Source organism: Talpa occidentalis, unplaced genomic scaffold, assembly GCF_014898055.3.
Source record: "Talpa occidentalis isolate TD23 unplaced genomic scaffold, MPIMG_talOcc4v2.1 talOcc4.10, whole genome shotgun sequence".
In the NCBI taxonomy this organism is placed as follows: domain Eukaryota; kingdom Metazoa; phylum Chordata; class Mammalia; order Eulipotyphla; family Talpidae; genus Talpa; species Talpa occidentalis.
The window spans coordinates 82833785-82855541 of NW_023600993.1; the positions used below are offsets into that span (position 1 = coordinate 82833785).

The window sequence follows — 21757 nt, forward strand, 5'->3', positions numbered from 1 at the left end:
TTGTTTTCAGATGTTCTTTGACATATTCAGCAAAAAGCATTTTAACTTTCATTGAAAGGTTTTTGTTTTTAAATCATGAGTGTTTTCTATGAAGCTAGCCACAACCACCGTAGCACGAGTTCAATCCCTGGCCAGGGAGGTGACCCACATGGTTTTTGTTCCAAAAACTAATCTATCCCTATTACAATGATAGGGCAAATCCATGCCAACTATCCTTTTCCTTATGTTTATTATTCTCAGGCATTGTTTTATTTATTTTATGGTTTCATTTTAACAAACTTTGTTGTTTTATTACTATCATCAGAGGTGGCTTGCGTGGGTGCTGGTGTGCTAAGCTCAGGGCATATGTGAGGAGATGATTTAGAAGCTGGAAGGAAAGGGTGTGGGTTTGGGGGCCAGGTTCAGATTTGCTTTTTAGATTTGCTTTTTGGAATGGGATTTGCTTTTTGGAATGGGTACCCTTGATAAAAGAGTCGTGGCAAGCCTTCATCATGCTATCAAATTAAGAAATAATTGTTGTGGGCCTCCCTGCTGGCACACGGGTTAAGTCTCAGAGATATCAAGCTATCACCAGCCACTGCGGCATGATTTCCATACCGGGCCAAGGAGGTGACCCACATGGTGCAGCAGACCTCTTCTCTCTTGCCCTTGCTCCCTTCAGCAGTGTATTTCAGTAGATCTGCCTGTTCTGCTCCCTATTCTGTCTCTGGTGAATCCTCTCATCCCCCTCACATCTGGCCTGTACCCCAGTTCTTGTATGCATAAATAAATAAATCTTTAAAAAAAAATCATGAGTGTTTTGGCAAGTCTTTTCAGTATTCACTGAATTTATATACTAGTTTGCTCAGTTTCTGGTCTCTGTATGTGTTGGTTATATTTCTGCTTCTGAAGGGTTAATATCCCTTTTTAAGGAAATAGAAAAATGCAAAGATGGTTCTACATCTCTCACCCCTCCAGTTTTGGGGTGAATGTCTTTTCTCTTTGAAATCAAAGTCTTTGGAAACCACTGCATATAGTACTTTTTTGTAGACCCCAACTAACAGTGAGCTGTTTCTTGTGAGCTCCAGAGTGGCGTGATAGGGAAGGCAGGTGGTGTGCCTGGGTGCTCCAGGGGGCATGCTCGCCGCAGCTTTGATCTCAGCCCAGGTCACCTGGTGTGCAAAGGGCAGGTTTTCATGTTTCCAGAGCTTGGTGGAACTTTGAAGGGGAGGGGTGTTCTGCTGGTGCTGGAGTTGACAGAATTTCAAGGATGCTCATTGATAACCTAGTCTGAATTTTGTTGAGTGACTCCTGCCTAATTCCTTTCTGAAAGATTCCTTTCCCAAAAAAATATGTTTTCCCAAACTTAGAACTTTTGACCTGATCATGTGTTTTGGTCTCTGATAATTGTTCAGCGGGGGCTGGAAAACCAGTCCTCAACACTCATTTTACCAATCAGCTTAAAAAAATATTTTCCCCAAAATAAGTCTTCATGGGAGTCACCATACTTTCATTTGCCCTTTCAGAATTTTTCTGTGATTTGTAGCTAAAGTAACATTTTGTAAATTTGCAACTTTGCCCTCATGGAACTTTTTTTAAAATCATTATTATTATTATTACTATTTAGCTATTTCAGGCATTTACAAAAGCAGCACACAAAATGGAAAATAATTAAAAGTTGCCAGAATTATATAAACCAATTTCGAAAGTGACACAACCTCTTAGGCCCTGCCCCTGAATGTGGTTTGATGTTTATTCTTTTCAACTCATTCCTCTGTCCACAGATAGGTACTTTCAATAAAAGTGGGAATATACCATACATATGGTATTAGTTTATTTAACTGAAAATGAATTGTTCTTTTCAAGTTATTTTTTTCATGCTCTTTCCAGCATTCCTGTTTTTGACTAATCTTCATTGATGGCTCTTTTGTGCCTCCCTTCTAACTTCATTTTTAATATAAGCATAGATTAAAATAGATTAATGAAGATTTTGAGAAGTGACTTACCTTTTTTTGGTCTTGCCTACAAAAGGTTTTAGAAAGAGAAAAGCATCATTTCTCCATTCACATAAAACAAGTAATATTTTTGTCCTAAATGGAAGACCGATGTTTGAGTTTATGAAATTAAACATGCTGCATCACCGGAGGCTCTGCAGGTGGCCTGGCCCGAGTTTGATGGCCTTTGTGGGCTTTCTTACCCTGGCCCCTTTGGTGGAAGATGAGGCTAGCTTACCCCAGGACAGTGGGGTGGAAATACCAAAAGCATAAGTACTTCCCAGTGAGAAGCTCGTTACTTGTGCTTAACTGCCCTCCTTTTACTGTGAAACTGAACAAACCAAGGGGGAGCGGGATGAACCATCTGGGTGCATCCTCACCAGAGCATTTTGTGATTGCTGGACACCACTCAGAAACAGGGAGAAATAATGGGGTTTATTTACAGAGAGGTGAAACTTGGGAGGTGGGAAGAGAGAAAGTCTGCAGACGTGGTCTGGCCTGCCCCAAGTAGTGTCCATGCTGTGGAGTATTAAGCTAAGCGCCAAGTGTGGAAGATGGTGCCTCTTCTTCCAATGAGAGCCTGAAGCTGCCTATCAAGGAGAAAGGGGTGTGCTGGTGCGCAGAAGCAGTGAGCGGAGACCCAAGCCAGTGGCAGCTGGCCAGAGACCAGAAGCGGTCACATGCAGGGACCAAGGGTCAAGAGTGTTGGCCGACCAAGAGAGGGAGAGTCTGTCGCTCCCAAGTCTCCACAGCCCCTCTGTTCCTCCCTATCCTCCCAATAGCCCCTATTCAGGAAGGGGTTAAAGCTCTACCTTCCAATGCCGTCCACTGCCTTGGAGAAGGTTGTAGGTCCCAGCATTTGTGGGGGTCGCAGGGCTGGGCCAGCATGTTGGAGGATCCACCCACTTCATCTGGCCAACCCAGTGCGAGGGCTCAGGGTCCCCTGGTCACTGTGCACTTGAACCACTTGACTGCTGTCACAGCACACCTGGCCTTCAGACTAGCAGTGCCTGCGATGTGGCCCCAAAGATCTGAGGGGCAACCTGGACCATCGGCTTTGTGGATCCTAGAGCTGAGCTGAGCTGGTCCCAATGATGGTAGCATCAGATCCAGAAGTGGTTGGGGCTGGGGATTCCTAGCTGGTCCTGAGCCACTCATCTCTGTTGAGAGGCAGGGAGTGGGTGCTGGGACTGAAGGCACCACACTCCCCTTCCATTGCGGGGCGCCTCCATTCTAGACTAGCTTAGAGGTCACTCCTCTAACTTATATATCAGTACAGACACATAGCACATTTATTTAATAAATAAATGAATATCTATAAACAGCTAAATGAATATCTGTGAATTATGTTTATCAGTAATTCAATTTAAGACTCAGAATGTGACCCAGCTTTTTGGAAGGCCCCCTTGCAGTACATTATTAAGAGACTTTAAAAGGTGATTTTTTTGAGTAATCGCTTCTGTTTTCCCCACAAGTACTTTATCTTTAGTTTGTCCCAGTGAACGCATTGGAGGCAATGGAGGGTCCAAAACAAGGCAAGGGTCCTGCTGACATCATCTGATGAGCTGACCCCTGTGTTGCCACATCTCTCAAGCTCTGGGACCTTCCCTGGGAAAATGCACCTCCTTGGGTTTTCTTACCTGCTGGCTCTTAGGATTGTCCTGCAGATGAAATAAACACAAGAGATATTGCACAATGCCTGCCACACGGTGTGAACTAAAGAAGTCTTCAGAAAGTTTTCCCCCTTCCCCCCAATCCAGGCCCTGTGCTAGGGACTATGGAATTAAAAAGTCATTAAGGAAGCCCAATTATGAGTGCAGAATCACTCCCCCCATGTTACCGAAAATTCTACCTTTAAAAATGTTTCATGCAAATGAGTGAAAAAAAATTTTTTTTTTAACGTAGGACTGGGGTGTATGCCAGAGGTGCAGGCTGTGTGTGTGTGTGTGTGTGTGTGTGTGTGTGTGAGAGAGAGAGAGAGAGAGAGAGAGAGAGAGAGAGAGAGAGAGAGAGAGAATTCACCAGAGACAATGGGGAGCAGAACAGGCAGACTGACTGGAATACACTGCTGAGGGGAGCAGCGGGCGAGACAGGAGAGGTCTGCTGTGCCATGTGGGTTAGCTCCCTGGCAGGGGATTGAACTCAGGCCTCAGAGGTGAGACTTAACCCCTAGGCCACGGAGGGAGGCCCTAATGAGTGAAATTTTTAAGGAAATAAAGGTGCAGTTTGTGATTCCATGCAGGGAGTAAAGAAGTAAAAGAGAAAAAAAAAGTAAAAGAGGGTTCTAGGACTGGGTGTGGCAAAGAATAGACTTGAGTCATCCAGATTGCCTCCTCCTAGGTGTGTTATTTTTATTTTAATTTACCGTTTGTTTTTCTCTAGCTAGGTCTTGATCCTACTAACCTGGACTCCCCGTGCATTTCGAGCTTGGACTTCAGCAGCTCAAGGAAATGTAGCTCAGCGGCTTGGCTTGTAATCCAAAGCGTATGGACAGGTCTACGTTACTGCATTTAGGTGCGTCTAAACACAATCTTTCTTGTTCTGCATTTCATGATAAAATTGTGCGACAGCCCCTTAGCACTAGAACTCATTTGTGCTTGACTCCGCCCTTGACATTTTTCTCAGCAAGTCTCAGTGCAGTCCTAGGATAATGAATTGTGAGGTCAATGTGAATGATCATGTAATGGACTTCTTTAGGGCAAATTCAAGGCAGTGGACTTCTTTAGAACAAATTTGGGGGAATAGAGTAAACTGAAAAAAACAAGTCCCATCTAGTCACTTTCATTAATTACAAAGTGGGAAGTAAATATTTTCATTTTCCTTTACTTGTTTTTGACTTTTATCCAGGCATTTGAGTACCTATGGGTTTTGGGGCTCTTGGGTCACAGGTATGAACTTCAGGGTAAGAGATTCAAGGCCTTTTCCTCACTCTTTTTCAAGGGTTCTGCAGTTTTAAGTAGTGAGACTGAGCTTATATGCAAACTGAGGTCATTCCTTCTTCTCATTTACCCCTACTTACATTTCTCTCATCCTAAAGCTTGATGGACAGTTGTTATTTAGAATTGTTTGCTATTATAGATATTGCAGTGAAATTTCTTATATATTTTGGTGAGCATATACTTAAGTAAATGTTTAATAGTAAAGTAGTTGGGGGGCCTCCCTGGTGGCACAGTGGTTGAGCGCTGGGTTGCGAAGCTGCCCGCAGCCTCTAAAGCACTGGTTCGATCCCCGGACACCTGGCAAGGGTTCCACATGGCGTGCAGACCTCTCCTGCCGCCTGCTGCTCCCCTCAGCAGTGTACTTCGTCAGTCTGCCTGTTCTGCTTCCTGCTCTGGCTCTGGTGAATTCTCTCACCCTCCCGCGATTCTGACTGTACCCAGTGCTTGTATAAATAAATAAATAAATCTTTAAAAAAAAAAAAAAAAAAAGGTAAAGTAGTTGGGTACAGTGTATTATTCAATTTTGATTTGATTGACAAATTGTCCTGTAGAAAAGCTGTAAGAATTTACACTCCTACTGATAAACATTCTCTCAGACACTGGGTCTTGAGAAAACTAAATTATTCAGTGTGGGGGTATAAAATGTTATGTCAATGTTAGTTTTATTTATTTATTTTTAATTTACATCCAGTAAAATCTCACTATTTAGGTGAAATTAAAAGAGCTTTCTCGGGGCCTCCCTGGTGGCACAGCAGGTTGAGCGCAGCTCTGTGAGGCTGTCCACAGCCTGTGCAGTGCTGGTTTGATTCCTGGCTGGCCCGGGAGATTCCCACATGGCGCGGCAGACCTCTCCTGTCTCACCCGCTCTTCCCCTCAGCAGTGTGTTTCGGTCCTTCTGCCTGTTCTGCTCCCTGCTCTGTCTCTGGTGGATTCTCTCACCCTCCCATGCCTCTGGCCTGTACCCCAGTGCTTATATAAATAAATAAATCTTTGGAAAAAAAATTACATTTAAAAAAAAAAAGAGCTTTCTCAAACCCTTAAAGGAGCATTCTTTTTACAAGATTTATTTTCATTTTCTAATAAATCTCTGCTTGCTATTTATAAGTAAACTTGGGAAATTCCAAAAGTTAGGAAGAGAATACTCTTGGTTCTATCATTACAAGACACATCAACACTACCATTTAATGATACCACTGTGAATATTTTTTGTATATTTCCTTCTGCTTTTTTCTCTGTTAATTTTTTATCCTCAAGCTGCTATCATTAATGTTACATACTTAAGAGTAATATTTATTGGTGATAGTGCAGTTTGATGGGAAGACAGTTCTTTGTGGAGATATCCATTAATGCCTTTGTGTTTCAGCTCCCAAATCTTTCTCTGCTTGGTTCTCTCTCTGAGCTGTTCTCTGAAATCTCTGGTGGTCTTTTCTGGACACTTGCCAAGTGCACATGGCACCACCAGCTCAAATTCAACATGTTCAAACTTTGTTCATTGCTTGCCTCGTCAAGCCCATCTCCTTATTTATTTCTAAAGGAGACTCTTGTTCTTTTCCTAGAGGTCCTTGACACCAAGTCTGATTTTTAAATTTTTTTAATCATTCCCTTGCTTCATCCTTCTGTCTCGCTGCTTCCATCATCCCAGTTGCTAAGAAGATCCTTGGATTGACACAGTAGCTTCTTGATCTCCCCTCTTGGGAGTATCCAGTGATGGGCTCTTTTCTGCTCTCATCACCTGTATAGAAACTCAGGTTTCATAAAGCTGTATTGCATTTACACTGACTTTGAGATGCCTATGACGCTGCCAGGTGTCTTCTTTTTTTCCACCTCTTGCCGTGTGCTGTGGTAAGGCCGTGTTTATGCCTTTGACACTTGCCATGCTCCTGCCTCCTGCTGGGCCCTCTGGCCTCCCACCTAGACTGGCTCCAAGCTCCATCTTTCAAGTAATTTCTGACCATTTTGAGCCCTGTTGAATTCCTCTTTGAGCTCATGCACTCTTGGATGATTATGATGTCTTTCTTTAATCCACTGCTTGTCCCAGTCTATGCATTTGGCTGGTATATGTTCCATGTGTCCATTTTCTTTGTGATGACCTATACTGTTAAGCTCTTCCTACCCTGAGGAAAGAGATGGCTTGCTAGCTAGTACTCCTCTTTGTCATCAAGAACATACAGGTGACACTTCACTGCCTGGGTGGTCATAGCTGAGAACACCAGCCCTGCCTGGTACCCAGGGCCAGCCAGATCAGATTCAGGTTCATTTTAGAAGTTGATCAAACTACCACAGATGTGCAGGGACTCGAATATAAACTGGGTGGTGAGGAGGAACCATGGTTTCGTGGGCAGCTGGCTTGAGAGCCCTCCCTGTGTCCAGTGATTGTGCTGTTGACATCAGTCTGACTTTCTCATTACTAAACATGTTATATGAGAAAACTGTCTTGTTTATAGTTTTATCACTAGCAACAGAAGATTAAATATTTCCCAGAGAAATTGGGTCTTTTCAAAAACTTATGTAAACACTGATAATGATTACGGAGCTTACATAAGAAGGTAAGGAAGATGGGATCATTGTGTAATGGTTACTATGAAGGGATCCAAACATTAGTACAACTCTGGCCTTTTCAGTTGGATATGTTTTAAAATCAACATGTTAGTGTTGGATGAAGGCCACCTGTTTATAAATTGCCAAGTAATTTGCTGGCTTTTTTGGCATGAAAGAAAATCTCCTAAGTGCCCCATTCCTTCTAATGATAAGTCTTTTTAAGTACAGGCATTATTTTGCTAAAAAAAATAACCCAACAAACCCAAAACCTACCATTCAGTAGTTACATAAAGTCCTTGTGGGTCTGAGGAGTGTTTTTGGATGGACCCTGTGTTTTATTTAGATTTCCTGTGCTGGTTCTGAGCTTCCGGGGAAGAGCCTGGCTCCTTCTTTGACCTTTCAGTGTGTGCTTGCTTTTAGCACTCAGATTTCTGCTGTGGCCTTTCTCATACCTGGCTCCCTGCTTCCTTCTCCCAGTGCCTTGGGTGTGAGAAACAGGTTATGTCACCTACTGGGCTCATCACAACCCAGACTGCAGAGCTGACAGTGCAGGATGGTGGGAGGGGGGATTCGCGTTGATGTTTGGAAGGAGATGCAGGGCTGTGTCTGTGTTGTACGTAATGTGGCATCCGAATCAGAATACAGTTCTGGATGGAGTGGAATCATGGTGACCAGGGCCATGTTCTCTGAAATAGCCTCCATTGCTCTCATCTGGGTATCCACTTTCTCTAGGCCAGTGTCGTCCAATACATTTCCAACAGGACTCACATATATAAGGTAGCTGCATTAAACAAAGTCAAAGGCAGGAAAAATTAATTTTAATATTTTTTAGCCTAATATATGAAAAACACTGCATGCAATCAGTATAAAAAGACATATTTACATTCTCCCCCCCCCCCATAGTAACTCTTTGAAGTCTGTGTGTGTTTGTGTTCATTTTTTACTTAGAGCTTTTCTCAGTTGCAGTGATCACATTTCAAGTGCTTAGCAGTCATTGGACTGGGGTTTCCTGCATCAGGTGGTATAACTGATGAGCACCTTTTTCTGTATCTACCTGAGTGATGTTTTGCTTGAAAGCTTTTGGATTTTGGGGTATTTCATAATGCAAGTCATTTCCACTGTGTAATACAGTATACTCACAGTTCAGTGATGCCTCCTTCGGCTTCCTCTTTCTCACTTTTCCTGTCAAATTGAGCAGTGCTCATTCATTCATTCCCTGGTGAGAAGAAAAACAATCTTAAAAATTAAAAAAATATATGTATATTAATAATTTTCTCTTTTACCCAAGAATCACAAGTATATTTTATAGCTTATAATATTAGACAGTTTAGGGTCCAATGAGCATTTCTCATTTCTTGTAAAATAAAGAAGTGGTGACTTAGGAAAATGTGAAGAAATGCATTTTGTTAGATAAAAACAGCCTTTGAAAGAGTTGAGAATAAAAGGATATGAAGAAACACAGAACAATCGGGAATACCTGGAATTGTAGTTTGTAAAACATTTAGTGTACCCACCTGACCACACCTTTGGTTTCCTTACTCAGGTGCCATCAGCAAGTCCTTGGGAATGAGGGGCTTCAGCATCTAGTCATGGGGAGACCCCGACCCATCTGCTGCTGTTCTGGGGAACACTGGTGATATTTGTCTATATGGTGTGTTTCATTAGGACTGGTTTTGAACTCCTTAATTTCTTGTTCTAGTTCGTTTTGCAAACAGTTTATTCCAATTTTGTCCTTAGGCATGGCTTAAAGTTTAACAAGGAAAGTAAGATATGCACACGTAGAAAATGGGAGCAAAAAAACAAAATCAAGGGCCTCCCAGGTGACGCAAAGGGTTAAGTCGTAACCTATGAAGCTGTCCGCAGCCACTGCAGCAGAGTTTGATCCCCGGCCGGCCAGGGAGCTACCCACATGGCACAGCAGACCTCTCCTGTCTCGCCCACTGCTCCCCTCAGTGGTGTATTTTGGTTGATCTGCTTCTTCTGCTCCCCACTCTGTCTCTGGTGAATCCTCTCACCCCACCACACCTCCGTCCTGTACGCCAGCTCTTGTATGCATATATAAATCTTTAAAAAAAAAATCACTTTTAGCTTTATCCTCTGGAGACCAACATCTGCTACTTTTTTTCTTTACCATTTTTTTCCTCTGTAGGGAACACTATAATGGGATTATCGTTTATCTTTTATGGCCTGCCTTTTTCTTCACTCAGTTGATACGATTAAGAATTTTCCATGTCATTGAGTATTTCTAATACTGATTTTCTAAATCCCTGCAAAATTCTGTTTGAAGAATGTACCTACATTTTAACCATCCATTTTTCTATTTTTAGACCTTACTAAAATATTTCCCCCTGCAGTTTCAGATTGATTTAAGCCTTATTTCAGTGAGCATGGCTCATAATGAAAAAATTGATCCTATTTTAATTATTTTGTTAAATTCCTTCAGAGTAGAATTACTGGGTCAAAGGCTATGTGTGTTTTTAGAGCTTTTGACTAATGTTAAATAACTGTCTAGAAATGTTATGCCAATCATTACTCCCACTAACAGTATATCCAAGCGTCTGCTGGTTAAAGGGACATTTTAACAAAATTAGTAATTTTTTTGGTAATGTTGAATGAGTCATAAATGATAGTTTTTATTTATGCTTGTTTGGGTTTTTCACATTTTTTTTTCTAAGAAAGCTTACACATGGGGCCTCCCTGGTGGTGCAAGGGGTTAAGCACCGCACTGTGAAGCAATTCGCAGCCTCTCCAGCACAAGTTCCATCCCTGGCTGGCCAGGGAGCAACCCACATGGTGCAGCAGACCTCTCCTTACTCTCCCGTTGCTCCCCTCAGCAGTGTACTTCAGTCAATCTTCCTGTTCTGTTCCCCACTCTGTCTCTGGTGAATTCTCTCACCCCCCACACCTCTGGCCTGTACCCCACCTCTTGTATGCATAAATAAATAAATCTTTAAAAAAAAAAGGAAAGCTTACACATGATCATATTCCCATTAATAGTGCAGTAAGAATAACATTAAAATAAAAAAGAAATTTCTACTAGGCTTTCTTATAGCCAGACAGACTTTGAAGGATGTCTAAGTTTTTACCTGTCAGTCTCTGAAATCTCACTTTTTTGTTAACCAAAATTTAGGAACCAGGTAAATTCAGAAAAATGTGGATTTCCTAGCATGAACGCTAGAAGAAATTACATGTGCATAAAGAAGGATACTTGGTACAAATTGTAATCCTTGCTTTGGTGGAAACTATGAAGGAAGGGGAGAGATTTGATTTATGTTTTGAGGTCTGGAAAGGATTTGCTGAGGAATTAATATGCAAACAGATTTGAAAGACTAGGAATTCTCTAGATGTTGCAGCATTCTCAGTAGAAAGGATAGCAGAATGTTCTCCAGCTTCAATACCAAGGTGCCTATGGGTTCTGAAGTTCATATAGATAAAGTCATTGTTCCCCAGAATAGCAGCAGATGGGTCGGGATCTCCCTGTGACCCGATGCTGAAGCCCTTCATTTCCAAGGACTTGCTCACAGCACCTGAGCACACCGGTGTGTGATAACCACCCTCCCTTTACCTTTTTTCCATCACCCACCAATTTGATAGTTCTTCCTAAAGTCCCTGGAGACTATGGCTCCTGACTTGCTATTTCTCTAACACCATGTTTTCTTTCTTTCTTTTTTTAAGTTCTTTTAAATTTATTGACTTATTTTATGACCCAGTATTTTGCCATCTTGGTGACTATTATATGTACACTTAAAAAGATTATAAAACCATATTTTCTGCCAGTTCTGATTTGTTGGCTTCTCCTGCCTCTAAACCTCACTGTTCCATCACGTGATTCTTTCCAGGGGCACTCACTTGCAGTTCACATCAGCTCTTCTGGGCCTCACCATCTGCCCAGGCACAGCTGGAGCCTTGAGCTTGGAGAGCTGACTCTCTGCACACACCCCTGTCCATCCTCGTTCTTGTTCCTTCTCTCCACTGGTTCTCGGCCCTGTGGGAGGACTGAGTGGTGGTCCCTGACTTCCTCTTGCCCTCCTTTTTTTTTAACCTGCCATGTACCCCACAGAGAGTCACTTGGCAGTCATCTTACCAGCATCCTTACTTCCTCATCCTAACTTGTCACCCTCTCACAGTAATTGAGTTCTATTTAATTTTTATGGTTTTTCTTTTTGTCTCTCTGCCAGAGAAATACTAGGTAACAAGGTGTCCTCTCTAAAGTTCTGGACTCACCTAGATCTTTGAGTATTTCACCTGCCCCCCTGTCAGTTCCTTCACCCAGCCTCTCCCCAATCTTATGCTTTTCCTGGTCCCACCCTCCTTCCTCTTGACCATGGAGGTCACTTAGTTTATTAAGAAATTAAGTGATCAGCTAAGTGCTCCTTTTCTCAACTTCCTGTCCTCCTCACTCACCCAGAATTGAGAAATACTGACTGTTTACATCTCTACCCTCTGTATTCCACAGAAGACATGAGGCAATCTCTGCAGATGTTTCGTGTGGACTGTCTTGACACATTCCAAAAGTTTTCCTACCGGGATTACAGGAGAACTAATGATTGCTCCCTGTGGTGTGTAACTAAGGACTTCTGGTCACTGGGTTTGCGGAGACACGCTTGTGTTCCATAGAAGATGGGACTTTAGCAGTGGTGCAGCCCCCGGAGAGGGGAGAGTTAAGTCATCTCCCGAGATGACAGCTCCACTGTGGCATGGTTGGGGTGGCTGTCCATCAGGATTGCATTGGCCTTTCCTTAACGTGAACAGAATACTTCAGATAATTTAATCCCCTCCAGGTGAGGGGATTTTGGATTGGAAGTGAAGAGTCCACAAATTTACTTGTAATTAAAATTAAAAAAAAGGTAGACAATGAATTGACACAGAACAAAATCCAGAAGATACATGGGGAGGGGGGCAGTCTTGGAAAGTCTGTCCTATCTGGTCCCAGTTCCCTGCCTTGGAGGCAGCCACTTATACCTGTCTGTGTACTTATTTTGCATATCCTTACAAAAAGTGTCTTTTTGTTATGGTTGTTTTTTAATTATTATTATTATTTTTATTATTTTTTAATTATCAGCATCATTATTATTTTCTTACATCGTTGTTTTTGGACCGGATTTGATTTCTCCCCTCAGGTGGAGCCCCTGTAGTTCTCCCACCGCCCAAGCCCCCGGGGTCACTACCAAGGCTCTTGTACTCCTCCCGCCCCTGTGCTGACCAGCTCCTTCACCGTTGGATGCCTCAGCCTTGTGGCCAGCTTGCGTGTTTTGTCTTTTTCCTGACTCTTTTTTATTTCTCTATATACTGCATATAAGTGAAACCATTTGAATTTTTTTTGTTTTTAATTGTGAAATTGCAAATATAAAGAAAATCAAAGAAGGATTACATATGCCCGATACCAGGTCTAATAAATCTAAACACGTTGTCTTTGCTTTACATTTTACCTATTTTTTTTTTAAAGAAAACAAATCATTTAAATAATCTCTTTATTTCATTTGCTAGTCTCATCTCCCTACCTCCTCTCCCAGAGGTTACTTTGCAGTCTGTATGTTTGCTTTTTTATTATATTTTTGTATATTCATAATCCCGCATACATTGACTGTGTGGTTTATTTTTATTGGGGTAAACATTGATTTTACTTCATTGTTTGTGTATTAGAGGTCCAACAGCCCACTTGGGGGTTGTTGCCCCCCATCACTAAGACACTCATAGTCCTCCACCAGAGTCCATTGTGCTCCCTCCCTGCCTCGTTCTCACCTACCCGACCTAGTATGACTTAGAACCTTAAATAAAAGATGTGAGGTGATATGTGTTCTGCAACTTATTTACTCATTCAGGAATTTATTTTCAAGTCATGTTGGCCCAGGTGTCTAGAAGCCACTTGTAGCTGCTCCCTGTTACACGTTCTTTTGGTGACCAAGACTTTATATATTCTGTTAATGTATCAGGCATGCACTGTTAAAAACTGGGTAGAGTATGCTGAGAAGTGGCATTGCTGGGTAACCGTACACACACTTCTCCAGCCTGCTAGGTGTCACCAAATTGTTCTTCTAAGTACTTCGGCTGATTGACACATCTGGTCATAGAGTGGGAAAATTCCTGTTTATTCAGGGCCTTGTCAACACTTGGTGTTATTAAACTTTTTCAGGCCTTACTCTGATGTGTGTGAAATGATACCTTGTTTTAATTGGCATTTACACAGTTTGTGTATCCATTCATAAGTTGAAGGAGTATATTTTCATGTTTTGGCAATTGTAAATAAAACCTCTGTAAACATCTCTGCAGGGTTTTGTTTGGACCGATTTCATTTCTCTGGGTAGTTACTTAGGAGTAGTGTTGCTGGGGCTTGGAGTAAATGTATGTTTTAATTTTTAAGTTGTCAAACCAAATGCTTGTACCATTTTACATACCCATGGGTGTATGTGGAAGTTGGTGCTATTCTGTGTCCTTAGCCAACGTTTGGCATCATCTTAGCAGTTTTTGCTTTAGCCATTCTAGTCTGTAGATCATATTTTTTAACTCAGAGGATTAAATTTAAAAAATCAGATACTAAAAAATTTTTTTTCTTGCACTTTTTTTTTGTCTTTCAAATTTTCATTTAAGGGTCGTGACCCATGATGGAGTTTAGATCTTGTTGAAAGCAGCCACGTCCAGGGACTGCATGCAGTCTCAGAAGCATGGTCTGCTCCTCTGGCATAGCTGTTCTAACTTGACTGTCTTCAGCCACATACTCTATTGGGTATTTCTTAATTGCATGCCCCACTGGAGTTAGAATGGTTTAGAAGAGCCCAAACTAAGCCATCTGCTTGAATGCAGCTGATGCTTTCCTCTCATTTTGCCATATCTGTCTCATCACCCCCAAGGTTTCAGCAAGTACAGGGTTTCATACTGTATGAGGCGTTCTTTTTTTTTTTGCATTTAAAAAAATTTTATATATAATTTTACATCATTTTTCACTTTTGCACAATGTACGCATTTTCATCTTGATTATAGTCCCCATATAATTCCCAGCCCCCTTGTTTTCATCCTACTCCCTCCTCTCCACCCCCCCATAGTGTGTCTCTGGTTTATAGTTGCTTGTTGATTTTGATAGCCTCTCTGCTCCGTTGCTTTCCTCCTGCTCAGATCCAGAAAGATCGGTGTCATCATCTTTGCTATCTGCATTTCCACTTCCTGGGGTGTCTTCCACATCAGCAGGGCGACCTGCCTTTTCCCTTCTGAAAGACGTGGTGTGGTTATGCCACCGTAGGGCATGGGAAAGGTTGGCAGGTGGTAGCTTTTGTCCGCCAGGTAATCTTTGAGTTCCTGCAGGACTTTTCAGGTCTCCAAAGCCCATGGTGATGGCCAGTGCCCAAGCTGCTCAGCAGTGGAGGCAAGCGTAGTGCAGCGCTGAGTGCCCAGCGCTGAGAGGGAAGGGGGTTTTCTTTTCTAAAATGATTTCAGGTAGCTGATTTTTACCCATGTTGGTCTTGAATGATTTTCATTTCCTTAAAATCAGACCATGTGTTACCGTGACTACATGAGCTAGAGGTCTAGTGCAGTAAAACATTTGCTGCTACTGCTAACTTTGATGTCTTTTTCTTGCTGCTGGCAGTGAAGTTAATTAAGCTTTAGAATCTTTGATACTAGTTGGATTTTTAAACATTTTTATTTCTGGAAAATAAAAGATGTATTAAAGCTATAGTACTGAGTCCCCTTTACAGATACTGTCTACCTACTTCCCTCCTGCCCGCTTCAGACTTTGTATAAGATTTAATTTGAGGATGCTGTGCTATTACTAAAAAGAGAAGTGCAAAACCCACAGAAGTAGAACATTTTTGTATTATAGAGCAAGATATTTGAGAGCCATATATCGTGGTTAATGGTTTTCCTTCACTGTGCCTGGTCTACACTGGCTTTCGGGCTTCCAAAGCTCTGCTGTTTTCAAGCCAACTCTGTATTCTGCTGCATGGTGCTTACCCCAGGACACACTGTAATGTCAACCTGGAGTTTGAGGGATGCAGAAGACTTCACAGAGGATTTACTTTGAGAGCTGGATAAGCTTGTTTTTACTTTTAGTGCTGGATTTCTGGCGTGTGCTGTTAGCACACATTCGAGCCTGGCTTTGAGATTATGAATGAGTGGTCAGCCTGTAAGTGTCCACCAGAGAAGCCAATTTCACAAGTCTTTGAGAGTCATGGTGAACAATGAATTTATTCATCTCAACTTGCTGTTGATCCTCTATTGTGATCCTTCCAGTTGAAGGAAAAAAAACACTAACAAGTTTTAAAGTATGTGTTGATCCATTTTTTTTCTTGAAAATTACTTAGTAGCTGGTGTTTTTCCAAATGTGTTGTGTTGCCAAATGTTTTCTCTTTATACATGTGGGGTGTTTTTGGTGGTGGTGGGGGCTGTGTGTGGGATAGTTTTGGCTATTCTAATACTCCCAAATATGAAGTAGAAATTTCTCATGTAATCTGGCTCCTTTTTACTTGTTTTCATTCTTAGAATATTGATTCATTAACATGGCTTTGGATGGTTCCCAAAGCCTGTGGTATGAGAGAGTCATGTTTACTCACATCCCCTTGGCCAAAACTTAGTCACATGACCACATCTAGCTGCAAGAGAGGCTGGGAAAGATGCCTGAATTTACCTGATTGCCTGCTCAGCTTAAGCAGAAGGTTTTTTATTAGTTTAATTGTTCATTGAATGGGAGAGGACTTTTAGCACATACAGAAGTTGTCTCAGGAATAAAAATAATGCATAATCAGTATCAGTTTGAGCTGAAAAATATATTTCAGTTCTGTTCACTCTTTTTTGTTTGAAATTTCCCAAAATAGTTCTTTTTTTTTAAAGATTTATTTATTTATACAAGAACGGGGGTACAGGCCAGATGTGGGGGTACAGGCCTCTCACCAGAGGGTGAGAGGATTCATCAGAGACATAGCAGGGAACAGAACAGGCAGACTGACAAAATACACTGCTGAGGAAAGCTAAGGGGAGCAGTGGGCGTGACAGGAGAGGTCTGCCGTGCCACGTGGGATCCTCGCGGGCCTGCCGGGATCGAACCTGCGCTGCAGAGGCTGCGGACAGCTTCACAGCACGACGCTCAACCGCCTACCCCAACAGGGGAGGCCCAGGGTTTTTTTTTTGTAAAAGCAAACATTTTATAACTTTTTTTTTAAAAGATTTATTTATTTATTTATACAAGCACTGGGTACATTCAGAAGCGCGGGAGGGTGAGAGAATTCACCAGAGCCAGAGCAGGGAGCAGAGCAGGCAGAAGGACTGAAGTACACTGCTGAGGGGAGCAGCGGGCGGCAGGAGAGGTCTGCGCGCCATGTGGGACCCTCCTCCGGTGACCGGGGAGCAGCCGGGGATCGAACCGGCGCTGCAGAGGCTGCGGGCAGCTTCGCAACCCAGCGCTCAACAGCTGCGCCACCGGGGAGGCCCTTATAGCTTCTTACTTTTCCCAGGCACCAATTTAATACTGTAACACTAGAGGGTGCTGTTAGTCAATGCGTTTAGTATTCTAGACCACCCTCCCCACCTTGTCTTACTGCAATAGAATAGTTTTTATCCACCTCATAATTAATGCTAAGTTGCCTTTGTTGTTTAATTGTACATCTCTTCTTTATTATGTTGATCTGGAAAATAGATATAGTACATTTAAGCTCAACGAGTTACATGCTGAAATACGAAATATTTCTGAAATTTGATGCAGAAGTCAGACACAGTGAAAGACACACTTAGACACGAGCAGGACTGCCAAACACAGTAAGGTTAGGGGATATTCTGAAACACAGTAGCTCAGAGGTCAGGAAGCTTGTCCCATGTAAGAGGAATAGTTTATTTTTCGATGACCTCATGTTCTCCTTTGTTTTACTCAATGTTAGGGTAATAGTAGGGACACTGAAGTGTTAGTAAATAACATTTATTTTGGAGAGGCAAAAATAGATAACCACCAAATATGTGAAGTTTTTTTAAGTAGCCACAGTTAAGATTTTATCCTTAAAGGGGAAAAATATCAGATTACATTAATCGGATCAGATAATTTCAAAGCATAATTATTCCTGCAGAATTATTTTAAGTATTTGTCCAACGTTAGCCTTGTAGTTGTTTTGACTTGTTTTTTGTCCTCAATTTACTAACCTTACGTACGTACTAAGAACTGAGCTACTGCTAATTATGCCCCCTAGAACAATGGGAAGAGCATGACTGATTTAGAAGAGCAGATGAATAAAAAACACAAAAAACTTATCCCACGATACCGACACTGCCATGTGTTACTTAGCACACTTGGAAGGAGTCATGAGTTAATATTAGTGCATGGGAGGTGTTTTCTCTGTTCCGTTTTGTAACTGGCTACTTTTCTAAAGTATCTTATTCTAATTTTTTTAATAAACTTTTAAAATGGGTTCACAGACTCCATTAACAATCATTTTCCATTCCTGTCCCCTGTTTCCACCCAGCCCCAGGCAACTACTGTGTACTTTTTGTCTGCCTAGATTTGCCTATTCTGGACATTTTACAAGTGGATTCATATAGTATGACTAGCTTCTTTGTTCTGTCTGTCTTTACATTGAATTAGGAAGCACTGACTATTCGTGTCTCGGCATTGCTCCTTTTTCTTTCCATGGTTCTCATCTCTGAACTACTGCCTTGTACTTTCCCATGCCTCTCTGAATCTCAAGCTTGTGGTCCTCCTTTGCTTCACTTTCTTCTGTTTTCTACAGTTTCACTTCTCTTTGTTAATTTTGCGCTTTTGGTTTCCAATTCTTCCCCACCCCAACTCATTGTCTTTCTGGTGCCATTATGTAATTGTCTGCTCCTATGCCCCTCCCTTTTTAATATTTCCTCCTTCCTTCCAAATTGAAATTTTGCTTTGGTTCCTGCAGTAGATCCTTTCCTGAGGTAGAGTCTTCACAGAAATTTGTGAGTACAATTCTTGTTTTGTTTTGTTTTTTTTCCCATTGGCCACATGCTGGCTTTCTCCCGTGGGCTCAGCTTGGAGCAAAGGGCTTTTGGTCTACCTGAGGCTCTGGGTATATCATGACTTCCCTGTGTGTTGATGAAGCTCCTGTCTCTGAACTGATCAGTGCTCACTTCCTAAGTTTCTCTGATGTCTACCATTGCTTTTTCTCCATTCAGGTAGCGCCTTTCACTGATGCTCACTGTTGGTTTCCTCAAGGTTGTTCACTAATAAGTAACAGAGTGACTCCAGGGTTGCCCTAGTTCCTTTTCTCCTTCATCCCAGGGACACTATATTCCAAGATGGGCTTTGGGCTGGTAGATGCCCCTTTGGCCTGACTGTTTCTCATCCAAGCCTGTGGTCCATGTCTATGTTTGGGGCATGTGATCTGGTGTTGGGAGATGGAGGCAGGCATTGACCTTCTCAGCATACCTGGATGGGCAGAGGTGCTCCAGTGCCTGGGTTTCTGGGCAGGACCTGACTTGGAATCAGGTTGGGAAAGGCAAAGTCTAACTACAGGTGCAGCTTCTTCCTTCTTACCAGTACAGATTGTTTATGTGTCTTTGACTTTTTGTGTCTTCATGGTCATGTCTGTTCAGTGGTATGCAGCTGGACTATGCTATACCAGATGTACTGCCAACTGGGCTCCGGCATTCAACTGTCAATATTGCAATTATTTGTTGACTTTGCCTATCATTTAATGAAGAGGTCATACTTTGCTGTCTATTTTTAATTTCTGAAAGTCTTTGAAATTTGAAACAATTGTCTTTGGGCCCTTGGTTGGGAAATGAAAAAATACCAGGGAGTAAAATAAATCTCCCTTTTCACTCGAGCTGAAAGCAGTGTGGGTGGATTTGTTCTTCTGAACAGAAGGGTTGGGAGAGAGGTTTTAGTTTCCCTTATTTGTGCGACTTTGAGAAAGGTAATCCCAGCGCTGCTTGGTTTCTACAATAGTTTGTCCAGCCTGCTGCTGTTTGTTGGCGAGTGTACTGGACCAGAGACATGCAGTAGCCGTTTGTAACCAGGTGGTGGCTGTTGTGTAATACAAATAGATAATTTTCTGATGAGGTGGTGTGGTTACACAATGCTGGCAAGCCCATGTGGGTTATAAAAGCTGAAATTTCTCCAGCACCCGAAGCCTCTGCTGCTGGGACCAGGAGGATCCCAGCATCGCACAGACCCAGAATTGGTGGGTGGGGCACTGGTTAAGGATATTTTTGTGGACAGGGTGAGATTTGCAGGTAAGACCATTTCTTGGTATTCAGCTGTGCTTCTGCAATTTGTGTCCTCTATGTGTGTGTGTTTGTGTATGTGCATGCATCCTGGTCTACTGGCACATGTTTCCATGTACTCCTGCATGTCGTGTTCTGTGTACACGACTTTCTTTTTGTCTTGTGTGTGGGTAGGTAGGTGAGCAGCCCAGGGCTCAAGTTTGCCAGCTGGGTTACCAGAAATGTCCATTCTTTCTCAGAGGCTTGAGATGTTTACATATAATGCTTGAATTAACATTTAAGCAACTTGGCGGAGGCAGTACCCTTTATTAAATATGTGAGAGTGACAGTAAAATCTGATGTGCAACAATTAAAATGTGAGAGTCAGTGTTTTCCAGGTGCTTGTTTGCCTTATTCTCTAAGTGTCAGGTGCAATCCTCGGACTGTCAAAGCTCTGATGTCCTTTTATGTTTTCCTTTATGCAGAAAACCCTGAAAATTTCAGGGGTTTAAGAAAAGTAAGTGCACAACTAAACTGGAGCATAGATGAAACAAGCTTCATTAGAGGTGGAATCTTTTCGAGCTGAATACATTTTTAAAAAAATCCTTTAAAGATCTTTAGATTCAGGTATCCCTATCCCTTCCACTAAAAAAAAAAAAAAAAAAATCCATCTGTGACAGGGGCTTCTAAGTGATATAATTTCCTAGTCTCCTTATTAAACTGATGTATTTTTTTCTCAGTGAATTGGAAGCATGCTCCTTGGCAGAAAGGAAAAAAAAAGTAAAGTATAGGCTTGGAATGTTTATTAAAGTTCAGAGAAAAAGAAAGCTCTCATTTATTGAAGGTCAGGAAAAAACTTTGCTATTATTTTGATCACTGTGTACTTGGTGTTGACTTGGAAGAATTACAGTGTCCCTATTGCAGAGTAATCCAGCACTGCTTAGCAAGTCCACTGTTCAGCCAGCAGCTAATCCACTCATCAGGGTAGGTGAAATTTCAGGGCGCCCCTTTCTTTACCTAGGGAGAGACTGCAAGGACTTCTGGTAACATGGATTAGGGTCCAGAAGGAGTCAGGTGGGGAGAAAAGTGTATTGCCAAAGAAATTTGTGAATGGCATTTCTTCCTGACTATAGGAAGGAAGCAGGTGCTTGAGAGAACTAGATAAATGTTCCAAAGTCCAACGATACTGAGCAAATAAAAGGGGCAGTTTGCAGTTCAGAAGAGGGAAAGGTGGAACTTGATCTCTGCTGCAGGTGAGAGGAGGAAATTTGGCCCTGGCACTTGGGACAGAAGAGAAGGATGAGGACATTTCACAGAGGAATGGTGTGGTTTGAAGAGTAATTCAGAGAGGGCAGAGAAGTGTTTGAGCTTGAGGTGAGGGAGTGAATGCATTACTGGAAATATCTTCTCCCAGCGGGGGCAACAGTGGCAACAGTAGCGGGAGGTGTGTTCTCCTGAGGCTTCCCTTTCAGGAGAAGAGGTGTAAGTCTGAGTCATCAGCTGTGTTAGAAAGAGAAGGTGGAGCTGGGAGCTGCGTGGTTCCCAGGGGGGCACTGCATTAGCAGCACAGTCATCCCCTGGAGTTACCTGAGCACCCACATTTGTCCTTCTGGGAAGTTGGGAGAGCAGACATCAGATGACAGAGGTCAGCTGGAGATGTGGAAGAGGAGAACACTACTTTCTTTCTCTTTCCCGACTGTAACTAGGGACTTTCCTTGGTTTCCTCCAAAATGACATTTAGACCTAACGTCAGGCCACTCCTGACCCTTGTTTTGTGAGTCAGCTGCAAGGGGAGAGGAATAACTTTTGTGCTGTCAGAATGAATCATTGCCATGCCTGCCACTTGCCCTTTGCCAAGGGCAACTCAAGGGCAGTCCTGCTCAGACTTTTTATAAAGGTTAAATGAATTTATGTTCATTTCTTGGTAATGACAGGCAGTCATTTAATTCTATACATGTTTTTATCTTGTCATTAAAGTTACATATAAAATTAGTTTATCAGTGGTCCATATAATACCTTCAAAAGTGTGCAAATTAAAAAAAAAGTGCAAGAAGTAATAATCACACTGTAGAAATAAATACAATGAAACCCATATTTCTGCCTGTGTTGCATTCTCTCAAATACATATTTACATCTTTTTTTTTTTAATTTTTTTTTTTT

General features: G+C 42.1%; 1 protein-coding gene and 1 pseudogene across 4 annotated transcripts in view; one reads left to right on the top strand and one right to left on the bottom strand.

The window, feature by feature from the left end:
- Nucleotides 1-21757, top strand: part of SLC23A2 (solute carrier family 23 member 2) — a 107061-nt gene that overhangs the window by 15002 nt on the left and 70302 nt on the right. Inside the window, exons 2-3 of one of the 4 annotated variants that reach the window (XM_037495102.2) lie at nucleotides 4356-4487; nucleotides 8994-9101. The exons of 1 other annotated variant lie outside the window; for it this stretch is intronic. The gene's annotated coding sequence lies outside the window, so the exon portion shown is untranslated. The remainder of the gene's footprint in view (nucleotides 1-4355; nucleotides 4488-8993; nucleotides 9102-21757) is intronic. 2 more of the 4 variants (XM_037495082.2, XM_037495091.2) reach the window with 2 other exon arrangements.
- On the bottom strand, nucleotides 14060-14771 carry LOC129145001 (elongation factor 1-beta-like; annotated as a pseudogene).